We start from the raw sequence: 13,991 nt of genomic DNA, 5'->3' as shown, positions 1-13,991 counted from the left end.
CCTTATCAAACTTATATTGAGTTACTGCATTGTGATCTCTCCACGGAAAGGTCACTTTTGTATTGTCAATACTTTTCAGCTGACGAATAAATTGTTTTGACTTTCAATTTCTCGAACAGGAACTGTAAATGTGTTGAATGTTGTTTTATACTCAATTATTGCGTTCGATTCCTTTAAATCTTATTCATTAAATTGAACGTCTAAGAAATTTTTATTTATTAATTTCAATTTCCTTAATTTCTTTTTACAATGCAAAAATTGTACAAAGAAATCCTTAGTAAGTGTTTTTTTTTTTACAAATTATAAAATTTATTTTTATTTATTTGTAAGTTTCAAAAGTAATGTAACATATCATATACTTATAAAATCCTCGTATATTGCTATATATGCAATTACAATATAACCCACAATTAAAGATTGCTTAACACATACATTTTATATAACGCCTGAATACTAACAATATGATTCTACGTACCTTTATTTTACGAGATGCATTTCACAGATAATTGTGTGGAATAATTTGAACTATAAAAATAAGAGCGACCTTAACATCAAACTCGTTAACGATGCTGTAAAATTCAAGTGTGTGTCGGCATTTTCTCTTATTTCGACACTATAATTGAATTATTTTATTACCGTAAATTGGCAAGCAATCCCATGGTCCCGTTCAAGTAAGCCAGACCCCACAGGTAACATAAATACCGCTGGCCATCGACTATCCTGGACATTGGATCTCTCAATAAACATAGAATTAGAGAGAGACAGACAGACAGACAGACAGACAGAGAGAGAGAGAGAGAAAGTATACATTTTATTGCACACCAAAACACAATTTACATTAAAAAAAACAGTCAAAAAGCAGATACATACATTAGAATAAGTAACAAGCAGAAAGAGGCCGTGCTTGCCCGTAATACATCCCCAAATACGCCGGTTATGTTTTTCCTGCATGTTTAATTACTATTGTAATTACTAAAGTTTACTTACTTACAAGTACAGGTACAAGACGAAAGAAATGCAATATTGAATTGTTGTGTCCATGACCAGCCCACTGTGTTACTCGCCAGATCTTCTCAATGGGTCGCGATTCCCATCCAGTGGTAGATTCTGTGTAGCAATGCTCTTGCTGGGGCTAATGTAGCAAATTCTCTCAGGTTGAACCCGTGTGTTCGTCTACCCATCCGGGTGTAGCTGGAATGGCCCCCTAGGCTAACAGCAAATAGGGAGGGAAAACGACACACATTTTTAAACAAGTCCGGAAATCATTCGTCTTTAAATTGAATTAAAATGATGCTTCATTTATCCAATACAAGGTATCAAAAGTAATCTAAATTGTGTTGTTAAATTCTGGGTTCATTCGGTTGCTTTTGGAATACATATTTTCATTTTCTAGTGAACTTTTTCCATAATCACGTTCCTATCTACAAATGATCAGCGCATTATGTCATAAAGCCATAATAGGCATTTTAGTTCTTACGTAATACTTATCTTTTTCCGTAGAAAAGTCATTAACTTTGGTTCCTACTAGTTGCGATAATATATACAATAATACGTGGACTATAAATTGTATTTCTAAAAAATAATGTATTTTGTTGCTAATCTATTAAAAATCAAATGTAGACACATTATCATCAATTTAACAATGAATCATAAATTTTACCAGAAACAAAAAAAAACAATTAATTAAAATTTCAATTAAATATACATAATAAAAAATCGAAACTTAAAACTTTTAAATATTCAAAGTCTCGCCTTGAAATCTGAGCCTTCTGATGATTAAACTAAAACATAAATTTAAGTAACGAGAAACACCATAAAAGTACCGTACAATAATCCCTCTGGTATTTATCGGCCCAAATTAACTCTTTCGGCGTCTAGGGCTATTTAAAATAATGTGTTCTCAATTAGTTTCAGTTAGGATTTAAGCCAGAGCTTTAAGGCTTTACACTTTAGTTAATTAATCATTTGATTAAACTTTTAAAAAATCTAATATTAAAAAAAAAAGACATGCCCGCTGAGTTTCTTGCCAGTTCTTCTCAGGACGGTGGCTAGTTTTTGTGAATTGTTGCGGTAGTTCTTTTTGACGTTCAACAAGTATGTACTTTCATTTATGTTGATTAAAAAATTTTTTTTTTATTTGATTTGGTTTCATTTATGTTTATCTCTCACAAGCATCTATTCCAGTTAGAATATGAGTCCAATAGTTTTATCAAGTATCAACTGTAGATTTTTGTCTTATGCCACATAACTCTTCACTTTGTGTACTCAATTAGTACCCATTTTCTTTTATGACACACCCTATTACCTCTTTAGTTTAATAAAATAAGTAAAATTGTTACTCGCTAAAATTTGAGCTGTAATTTGCGCCCTGATGAGCTTGCGCCCATACTCTTGATGGCATAAGCAGTAAATACAGACGAAGTAATTTGTACCAGCGTTTATCTAATCCTTTACCTATATAAGTAATAATACTAAGATAATTTTTTATTTATTTCTACCCATTCTAGTAACCTCGAGGGGTTATACTAGATTCTCCGGACGAGTAGGCGAGCTCACGGAGCTCAAACCTGACGTCGTTGGTAACACTAACTCTAGTAAGAGCAGTGTTTCGCAGAATCTACCACCGGATCGGAAACGTGTCTCACTGAGAAGTTCCGGGGAGAAAATCAGTGGGCTGTATCTGTGGGTTAATTTACTCGCTGAGCCCTTCGTCGCAAGCAACGGGTTCGACGAGAACGATGACCGGTATTTGAGCTACCTATAAGCACCGTTAGTAGATCGGGAGGATCCAAAATTACGTGCCTGATTATAATAATGCAAACCTAAAATCTCAGCATTATCAAATAGTTAAAGTCGTCGTGGCCCAAAGGATAAGACGTCCGGCGCATTTGTGTTGAGCGATGCACCGGTGTTCGAATCCCGCAGGCGGGTACCAATTTTTCTAATGAAATACGTACTTAATAAATGTTCGCGATTGACTTCCACGGTGAAGGAATAACATCGAGTAATAAAAATGAAACCCGCAGAATTATAATTTGCGTAATTACTGGTGGTAGGACGTCTTGTGAGTCCGCACGGGTAGGTACCACCGCCCTGCCTGTTTCTGCCATGAAGCAGTAATGCGTTTCGGTTTTATGGGTGGGGCAGCCGTTGTAACTATACTTGAGACCTTAGAACTTATATCTCAAGGTGGGGGTCGCATTTACGTTGTAGTGTTTGGGCTCCAGTAACCACTTAACACTAGGTGGGCTGTGAGCTCGTCCACCAATCTAAGCAATAATTTTTTTTTTTAAAAAATAGTCAGCAGTAAATATTGCAACGATCGATTCAATGGAGGACAAACTTAACTTACTTAGCATTACGTTACTCGCGTGCGCGAAACACCCATAAATACTGAGCGCCCTGTTCAGCAGACATTATCAGCAGGCACGCCCTCTGGTAGGCTTCAGCGCCAATTAATCATAACTAAACCGTACAATACTAAAACGATATCGTTGTACAAACAAAATAACCGTTAAATTCTATTGAATTTATTTTCAAATTCATTTTCATATTCAAAATCATTTCAAATTCAAAATCATTTATTTCAACTTAGATGTCAGTATAACACACAGTTTTGAATGTCAAAATATAAATAACAATGTTAACTCTACCACCACCGGTTCCAAAAAAAGCCACAGTCCTGAGAAGAACCGGCGAAACAAACTCAGCGGGCCTTTTTTTGGTTTTTTCGCAAATATTATCTTTTTTTTTTAAACGAAAAAACAAGTCAAAAAATATAATTAAAAAAAAAATTATAATAATAATAATGAATAATGAAATGTCTCTTGCACTCTGCATATAAATTCTTATGTCATTAACGTCAAACAAAAAACAGGCAACTCTAAATGAAGATGACTACTTTCTACATACGCACAGGCATATGAACTACTATCTATAGTTTTAAATTCACACAGACATCTACAAAATCTTGTATACAGTCAGGACTTTATATGTTAGCCTTTTTTACTTAGCTATGTAACGGCAAGATTCTTTACCATTTCACTTTTTTTTTATGTAAATTCATGGCATTTGCTCAGTTGTAGGAGCGATCCAACAAACATATTTATACAAAGGAATCATTGTAATCGATGCTTTTTTTTAAAAAAAAAAAGGTTAACAAATTTGGAGAATTTGAAATATTCTACAACTTAGCTCTTGTTGAATAGGTACAATAGGTACAACAATATCTAGAACTGCTTCAAATAATAAGTAATACAAGTATTCCAGTAGACACTGATTATAAATCAAGAAACACTAACTGTCCCTTCTTTTAATACTCTTCAATATCTCATATGTTTCTCAGAGAGTTAGCAGAGTCATCTTATTGATAATATTTGTTTATATATGTTTTTATATGTATATATTTATGATATGTATAAGTATATATTTATGTATATCTATATATTTATTTATATGTATTTATTTAAGTACGAGTATTTGTATCTATAAATATTATGTATGTTATATATACACATATGTTTAAGTAATATCACCTTCACACTACACCTACCAAGCTTCATCTCTGCACTCCCCTAAGGTAGACTGTTAGAGAATGCCTATGGCATTAAGTCCGCCTTTATACTTTCTAGTATAAGAAGTTATAAATATAAATATAAAATAAAAACAATATGATCAAAATGAAGAAGAAGACAAAAAAACAACTTTTTAGCTTCCAGCGTGTATAATATAGGAGCATAGGCGTGAAATCTATTAGAAAATGATAAACATAAACTGTGTTGAACTTTTGTCTGTTTTCTCGTGTCATCGAAACCCAAAAGACGACGCCTGCAATTCTCGTAACGTATCAGGATTCTTGGGATCGATAATTACTCGAATCGGTAAAATAGACTTATAAATATTGGTGGTTATCAAAGGAGAAATACGGTGCTTCATAACTAGTCAAAGACTTATGAATATGCCATGCAGAGCACGGGCTATGGGTTGCTGACCCAGGGCTACCAGATACCAATTTACTTTCATTTGAATACATTGAGACGAAGGCGTAGATATTAATATAAAAAATACTGATTTCATGGATCGCTTGGATGTTCTAGTTCGATAATTAGCTCAATGTTTAGTAGCAAATATTAGAGGCTCCATTCGAGTATCTAAAGAATCGTTGAGTTTGAGATACTTCCATTATCTATTTTTCCGTCGCCTACACTGTATGCGTGGGTTCCGTCAAATTAAATCAAATTATCAATCGTGGAATTACTACGTTAACTATTATCATAAACGTTTCTATAGGTATCTATATTCTACGAATAACTAAATTATTCATAGAAATAGAGTACAATAAAGAAAAAATTAGTCATGTGTCAAACAAGTTTCTGTCTAAACTCAGTGCGAGCCCACGCACCGCCTAGCTCGCTCAGCTTTATCGTATGCAACTGACGCATACAATTTATTGCGGTGACGTATTCAATCTATTTTATCCTTGATTGAAATAAAAATACACAGGAATGCCTAAAGAAATCATACGAAAATATCCTTGGAAATTTCGTGAGTTTCCCCGAGTGTATGAAGCGAGCATTGTCTAATATATGTATATATGAATCGATATCATTATCATTGTCATTGTTTGTCTCTATTAAACGCTTATTGGACAAGCATTTTAATTTAAAACATTTTTTTTTATAATTTACTACGCAGGAAAAATAACGACCGACTGCTCGATATGACGAATTACTGCGTACGATATCAATTAGTCATTTCGATTACTTCTCGTTACTCAATAGCGTGCAGAGAATCACAATGAGACGAATATGGAGTCAACATACTTAACAGTATTTATGCATTAAAGGCATTCGTATGTAACATTAAATAATTTGCATCGTCCTTTAATGTTTCTTTGGAAACAAAAAGGTGTTTTTTTGTTTATTCACGAAGTTATAGACGGTTTAAAGGGTAGCTATCATAGAACAGAACATATTTGATAGGTGTCTAAATATTGCTAACGACATTTCCAAGATATGTTTGCATATAAATAAATTCTGAACAATAACACTTGGACCGTCGGTAATTTCACCTGCTCGGTGGTAGATCTACCTTTGTCGTTTCCCTGACAACAAAAACTGTAAAGTATTTGGAAACTATATTATACGCCTAAAAAACGATATTAATTATTAACTTATATTCAATGTGCTCCATATTCGAACACGCTTAAAAAATGCGATGTAAAGTCGGGGAAGTCAAATCGAAAAGCAATTAATACCGACTGAATTTTTCGCTGGATTTTTCCAATGGGTCACAGTCCCACTCGGCTTTTCTTTTTTTTCCTACCTATACTGATAGCGATAGCCTTGAGAGGCTATTTCAGCTTCGCCCTAACATTTAGGTGAGCTCACGGGGATCAAACCGGAGTGTTGCTGACACTGGCCCTAGCAAGAACAGTGCTTCGCAGAATCTACCACCGGATCGGAAACGCGACCCACTGAGAAGATCGGGCGAGAAATTCAGTGGGCCGTGTCTATGGGTTAATTCGCTCGTCGAGCCCTTCGTCGCAAATGAAGGGTTCGATGAGGATGGTAACCGGCATCCCATTCGGTGTTAAATTGCAGTCAAACGCAGCTCTTGCTAGGGCAGACGTTAGCAAATTCTTTCAGGGTAAGCCTCTCAAGGCTACCGCCATAAAAGTACTATTTACAGTAGCTTAGTTTAAAAAAAATCTTCAAAACATACATAATTTAATTTTAGTAGGAAAGAAATTAAATTGTTTTTGTGTACGATGTTAGCTCCATGTGAATAAACAGGCCGACACGTAAGACGCTCGCGCCGCAGTAACTCATGTAGCGCTATCGAACTCCGTAAGCTTCTAAGAACGCGATACCAGTTAGTGAAATATTTATTAACTGTATCAAGTTCTTAAGGCGTAAATATAGCGCATCCATGAAGCATCTTGTTTCGCTTTGAATCGCGTGCTTTTTAATTATTGCTTTGCATTTAAAATATTGCACACCGTCGATGGAAGGGCCCGTGTAATGTTAGAGCACCAGCTCTCCGTTACTTAGTTCAATAAATTCCAATACAATAATATCAGTTCAACCAATGATGTTATAGTAGTCTTTTTACTATAACATCATTGAGTTCAACTCTAAACGAATGATGTTCGATGGAGTGCAATATCTATATTGCCCTTTATTCCCTATGATTAAGATAACTATTTATCTATATATATAAAAATGAATTACTGTTCGTTAGTCTCGCTGAAACTCGAGAACGGCTGGACCGATTTGGCTAATTTTGGTCTTTAATTATTTGTGGAAGTCCAGAGAAGGTTTAAAAGATAGTAAAAATATGAAAATGCTCGGGATTAAATAAAAATTACAATTTTGTTTTCCCTTTGATGTGTCCCCCGTCGGACGGATTCCTTTTGTTTGTTCTAAGTTTATTTTATACAAAAGCTTAGATCTTTTATTTATCGATTGAGGCACTACGAAGTCTTCCGGGTCATCTAGTTATTAATAATAAATGAAGCTGAAATTATACTCAAGTTTTTCAGAATCATTGAATTAACTTAATCATGTAAAACTGCGTGCTGTTTTTTTTTTTGTTTTCATTAATACTACATAATTCATTTACTACCGAGTATTAGACAGTAGATAGAAGACATATACATACATTGGTTCTGTAAAAAAATTTTGCTGATGATATGAGCTCTCTTGAGACGCGTGCGAGTTCTAAGTCTCAGCTTTTTATAATTGTGTAATCATAATTTTTAAGCTGCTGATTGTTCGGCTGAGTGGATGACATGGGCTTGCAAAACCATAGAACTAGACGTAGGGCGGGTATCGCGGACTGTATCAGCACGAGAAATGCAACCGAGGAATTATCTGATCCTTCCCATAACTTACGTTAAAATACTAAAATTGCTTTCGAGAAATCTTTTACTGAGATCTTCACGCGCTCAACGCTTATTATATTCCATTATGATACCAATAATAGCAGAACATGACCGTTTCCTTTGTGCTGAATTTATCAGCATATCTAAATTAAAAGCACTTAACCAGATTCTAATTAAAGGCGTATTTATTATTGATAATAACAGTTATATTAACTCACTGCGGATATTAAATGATGTCCACGGCTGTTAGCTATCTACATAAAAGATGTTATTATTATTATTATGGTAAGATTACAGGACTTAATAATTTGACATAAAAATTTAAATTATTACCTTGCGTTTACTATTAGTAGACATAAGAAATTGTACCGAACCTCAAAAAAGGGCTCTAGTGCTGCTCCACACTATAACAAACATTGCTTCCTCTCTTTTTCTAAAAGTTGTTCTAGTAATAATATTCATTCATGAAAGGTACTTGTGAATACACAAACAAAAACCTGGTACTTCAAAAACCATTTTTATTCCTTCATTATCCAAAGCTAAATCTGCCGTCACAAAATATAAAGTTATAAACCGGTAATGTGACACTTCAATCCGGAGATACGACAAGTCATCGTCTATTATTGCTTATTCGCAGCGATATCTTGATAATGGACCCCACTTGACTTTTGCCATGTCATTTAGAAAGAATATTTTACAATCTCCAACGGACCGTTTCCCATTTTCTTGAACGCCCTTAGGCAATAAATTCGCTGATATTTAAGTTGGATTTCCGATCGGTTTATTTCAACATTTAAGTTGGATCACGAATGCTTTCTGTGGAGAACACGAGAACTGTTTTATGTGAACGATCGCTTGCAATGTTCCTGTAACTGGACCACCGGCATATACTTTCGGAAGGGATTGGAAATTAGATTAAATAATGATTAAATTGCGCTAGAACACACATCCGTCCACAATAAAGCCGTTTAGAAAGTTATTATTCGTGAATGATTTCTTTTAATGTATACAACATTTAATTTATTACTTCATCACGAAAACCTTCATAATGAGAATATCACTAATTATATTTCAAATCAAATTTTGCGTTCTTACTTCTTATTGAACTCGTCTTGATGTTGTATTTTTCTTTCAGACGTAATAGTTGACACTGTAAGTACCTATTTATTATGTTGAATAAGTACTTATTTAGTACAATATGTTATTATTATTATGGTCGATGGGCAAACCAGCTCTCGGCCTTTCTGGTATTAAGTGGTTATTGTAATATATGTTCATAAAGTCACAGCGAAACTTAGCCGGGACAAATATATAGCCACATAAATATATGTAGTATATTCATAAATATTTACATAATATAGTAATATGGTTTTTTTTAAAGTACTTGAGTCTTATGTTTTAGCTTTAGTTTTGTTGTACACTTTTCCAACTTCAATAACCTATGTTCTACTGACTAAATTCTGGGAGAAAACTCATTCGATGCTAAGCTCGACTTTTTTGAATACAGTTTAAATTGTGCCTTTTGAAATATCACGAGTATACAATAAAGAGTAAAGAAACTAATTATGGCCGAATATATAAATTAATACTAAAGGCATGTTGCAGGCGTTTAGTCATTTATATCCGAGATAGGAAAATTAGCAAGGATATTGCTCCGATTGATGTAAGGAAGTAATACTTAGCAACAACTCGATGGTTTTATAAGTGCTCATGAAAGTCCCGACAAAGCCATAGGTATCTGTTGCTTCAAATTTTACTCCCCCCATAATAGCAGACGTTTGGTAATAGGAAATTAACTGTACGGGCTTAAACAAACTCTATTCCAAAATTACGGACTCTTTATTTTATTGCTTAGATGGGTGGACGAGCTCACACCCCACTTGGTGTTAAGTGTTTACTGGAGCCCGTAGACATTTATAACGTAAATGCGCCACCCAACTTGAGATGTAAGTTCTAAGGTCTCAGTCTAGTTACAACGGCTGCCCCACCCTTCAAGCCGAAACGCATTACTGCTTCACGGCAGAAATAGGCGGGGTGGTGGTACCTACCCGTGCGGACTCACAAGAGGTCATACCTACCAGTATAAATACCTACCACCTACAACCAGAACCGTAGACATAAATAAAAGCACTTTTAGGGATTAATTTCGCGTGTATAGTTATTATACTACACAAATTATAATTTTTCGGGTTTGATTTTTATTAAACGATGTTATTCCTTCACCGTGGAAGTCAATCGTGAACATTTGCTAAGTACGTATTTCATTAGAAAAATTGGTAGCCGCCTGCGGGATTCGGACACCGTTGCATCGCTAGATACGAGTGCACCAGGCGTCTTATCCTTTAAGCCACGACGACTTCAAAAGTGCAATTTTTTTTTGTTATTGCTTAGATGGATTGACGAGCTCACAGCCCACCTGGTGTTAAGTAGCTACTGGAGCCCATAGACATCTACAACGTAAATGCGCCACCCACCTCGAGATATAAGTTCTAAGGTCTCAGTATAGTTACAACGGCTACCCCACCCTTCGAACCGAAACGCATTACTGCTTCACAGCGGAAATAGGCGGGGTGGTGGCACCTACCCGTGCGGATTCCCAAGAGGTCCTACGACCAGTGGCAATTTTAGTTTTACATTTTATAAAGTTTTTTTTTAAATGATTTATAATTTACGTAGTCACTTACTTAACAAATATTTTCCGTAGTCTAATTAATAACAGCTGCAGAAGGAATCGTTATCGTTAAAATTTTCCAAAACCTCATCAACTGTAACAATGAATCCGGAGCGCAAATAACCAAATACAAAATTAAATAAAGATAAAAATCGTATCGTATTTGTATTTATACAAAATTTTCCTAAGACTGAACAACTTATTCTGTTTAAATAACCAGCCATCGTCTTCAAAATGTAGGTACATATAAAATGACAGGCAAAAAATGTTTACTTTTCTTACAGAATCATGTTACAATACAAACATTGGCCCGTGTTCAAGTACTGTGTAAACTGTATATACTACGAACATAAACATTTGCAGAGAAATTATATTGATGAAAGTTTTATAATCTCAATTTTGAATTAATAAGTTAAAATGAATCGAAACTATACATGCAAAAACGCAAATACCCGGAATCTGATTGAAAGTTGACGCTTGAAAGTTTTATAAATATAAAACTGCGGATGTTATAAATACAGATGTGCCTAATTAAATAATGATTTTTGTAAAGCAATTCGGCCGGAAGGCGAAAATAAATATTCTCGAACGCGAATAATCGGACAATGCAATAAAACATATCGTCAGTTAATTCGTTAAGATAATCGGGTCAAAAATAAATTAAATGTTTTTGAGAATATTTTTGTTGTGGTACAGAAAAAAAAAAAAAGCTGCTCAACTTCACAACTTACTCTTTGGTAGAACTAAGTTCTCACAACTTATTCTTTAGTGTACAGAACTAAGTTCTAAGTTTCGATCGGTCCGGCGCGGCGTATCTGGCGGATCATCGGCCAAGAATTATTTTTTTATTTAATTAAGAATTAATTTTTTTACTGGTGGTAGGACCTCTTGTGAGTTCGCACGGGTAGGTACCACCATCCTGCCTATTTCTACCGTGAATGCGTTTCGGTTTGAAAGGTGGGGCAGTCGTTGTAACTATACTGAGATCTTAGAACTTATATCTCAAGGTGGGTGGCGCATTACGTTGTAGATGTCTATGGGCTCCGGTAACCATTTAAGATCAGGTGGGCTGTCAGCTCGTTCACCCATCTAAGCTAAAAAAAAAAAATTATACCAGTCGCTTAGGTATTGTATTTGTTACTAAATTTACAGCTACCACTGAAATGTCGAGACCGAGAAAGATATCTATAAGTTCTTATCGTATTGTCACCGGTCTTTAATACGCGTGCAAATTTTCGTGTTAATCGAACTTCCTGAACTTTGTGAAAATTACATTGTAAGATTCCACTGCATAGATACAAGTCAGGCTAAGAGAAACGTGTAAAAATATCTGGCACATGTATTGTGGTCAATCTGGTTTACAATCAGCGTCATCTTTGTTAAACTGTACGCAGGATGCCGCTGGGTCTCGTGCACAAATTTCGTTACATTTAAATTTATATAACGACATTAGCATTAAGAGGAGGCCTTCTCCTGAAAGAAACTGCGTGACCATGCATCACTCGTGACGCGCGATTACACACGTGCTCTTTATTACTTCAATACTGACGTCACATTAATTCAACCATTCCGTGAAAGTAACCAGTTTTAAAATAAGCAATTACCGTAACGCCAATCGAGTTCTCTCGTGTCCTTCTTAACCTTTTCGTGGCTCGCGTGTCATCAACCCGACTACTTACAAGTACCGTACGAAGTACTTAAGTGTTATATAATTTAAGAAAAATTATTTGTCGCAAAAGCTGTATTTATTTTTGGTTACATCCAACTGTTGTTGACAGTCAATCGTTGTCATTTTAATCTCAACAAGCCAGCGGGTGTTTCTTTGCAAAAAAATTATAATAATAGGAGATCGAGACAAATGTTATAAGATGTTTATCCATACAGAGCACCTCTCAACAATCATTCATATTCGTGACTATTACAATAATGCCTAGATCACATACCGCTCCATGACCAGTTATTAAAAAATACTTAAGCGAACATCGTTGAGTGCCGATTAAAATATGAATACATTCAGTTATGCTAAGCCTTTGGTTATTATCATACTTAATTCGAATTCTATTTTTTTTTCAGTGTGGAGAATGAGATGGACCCATATATTTTATGAGGCCGTCAGCGCAAAAGTGGCCTAACCCACAATTCATATTCAGGCTTATGTATTCCGATTTATTTAGAACATAATAAATTTAGATGCAAAATCGGCCTATCCCTAGTTTCAATCCATAGATAACAGATGACTTTGTAAACATTATTTTATCGCGTATTTTTTTTTGCCTACGAAGTATTGTAAAGCTAAATTGGAACCTCATTACCTCCATACTAATTATGTTAAGCTTAGGCCAGTTTTGCGCTGACGGCCTCATATGAACCAGTGGCAGTGGAAAAATCTGGACTCATGATAATAATGATAATCTATAAATAATAATAAATAAATAAATAAATATTTACTAACAATCACGCCACGTTAACTGGTCCCGTGATAAGTTCGTAAAGAACTTGTGTTACAGGTACCAGATAACGGATATAAATGTAAGATTTTTATTATACACATACATATATTTAATATACATCCATAACCCTGGAAAATACATTTATATTTATCATACAAATATCTTCCCTTGGCGGGATTCGAACCCGCGACTCCCTTGTGTAGTGACCATGTCACTTACCACTACACCAGACGGCCGTTGTTCTATGATGATAGTGATGATGATCCGAGGATCTAATACTGATCGCAGTTCACACTTATTCACAGTAATCAGTGTTCTCGTTTTCAGGAAGAAGTCAAACAGAAAGTTGTTCATCGCCTTTGCTCGCAATGCTTTAAAGCAAGGGAAATTGAGGCATAAATCAATACAAATTGGCTGACCCAGTGAGAAAGGTTTGCGGTTTAAAGGTCAAAATATACACCTTGAGTTTATAGGGATTCAAAAATGCAAATATCTGATATCGCCATTTTAATTTAATATAATTGTATGATACTTCTATAATCACAGATTTTGCCAAGACTACACTATAGACAAATAATATTAAAGATAAATAATATTAACCTATTTTCGATTTGACCACAGACTTTATGCATGAACTAAAGTTTGACAAACAACAAAGAGTATATATACATATATGTCTGTGTGTCAAAACCATGGCGCTGTGTGTAATGTTTTCTTTATTGATTTAATGTATCTTTTATGCATTATTTTTAAAAAATATTAGGATTGTGCACTTCTTCTCTATAGTCTCTATAAGCGTGGAAAATTTCATACTCCTCCGTCCGCGCAATTTTCGTAAAAAGAGATACAAAGTTTTTGCTTCACGTATTAATATATAAATTGTTTATTTAGGATAATGTACATACTTAAATTGTAAAAAAAACATGCTTTTTCTGCATTTCTACATACTACTGGATAAAAACCTTGAAGTTTGCTAAGAATAATT

Source organism: Bombyx mandarina, chromosome 09 (genome assembly GCF_030267445.1).
Source record: "Bombyx mandarina strain Sakado chromosome 09, ASM3026744v2".
Classification (NCBI taxonomy): Eukaryota; Metazoa; Arthropoda; class Insecta; order Lepidoptera; family Bombycidae; genus Bombyx; species Bombyx mandarina.
This window is presented reverse-complemented; position numbering follows the sequence as displayed.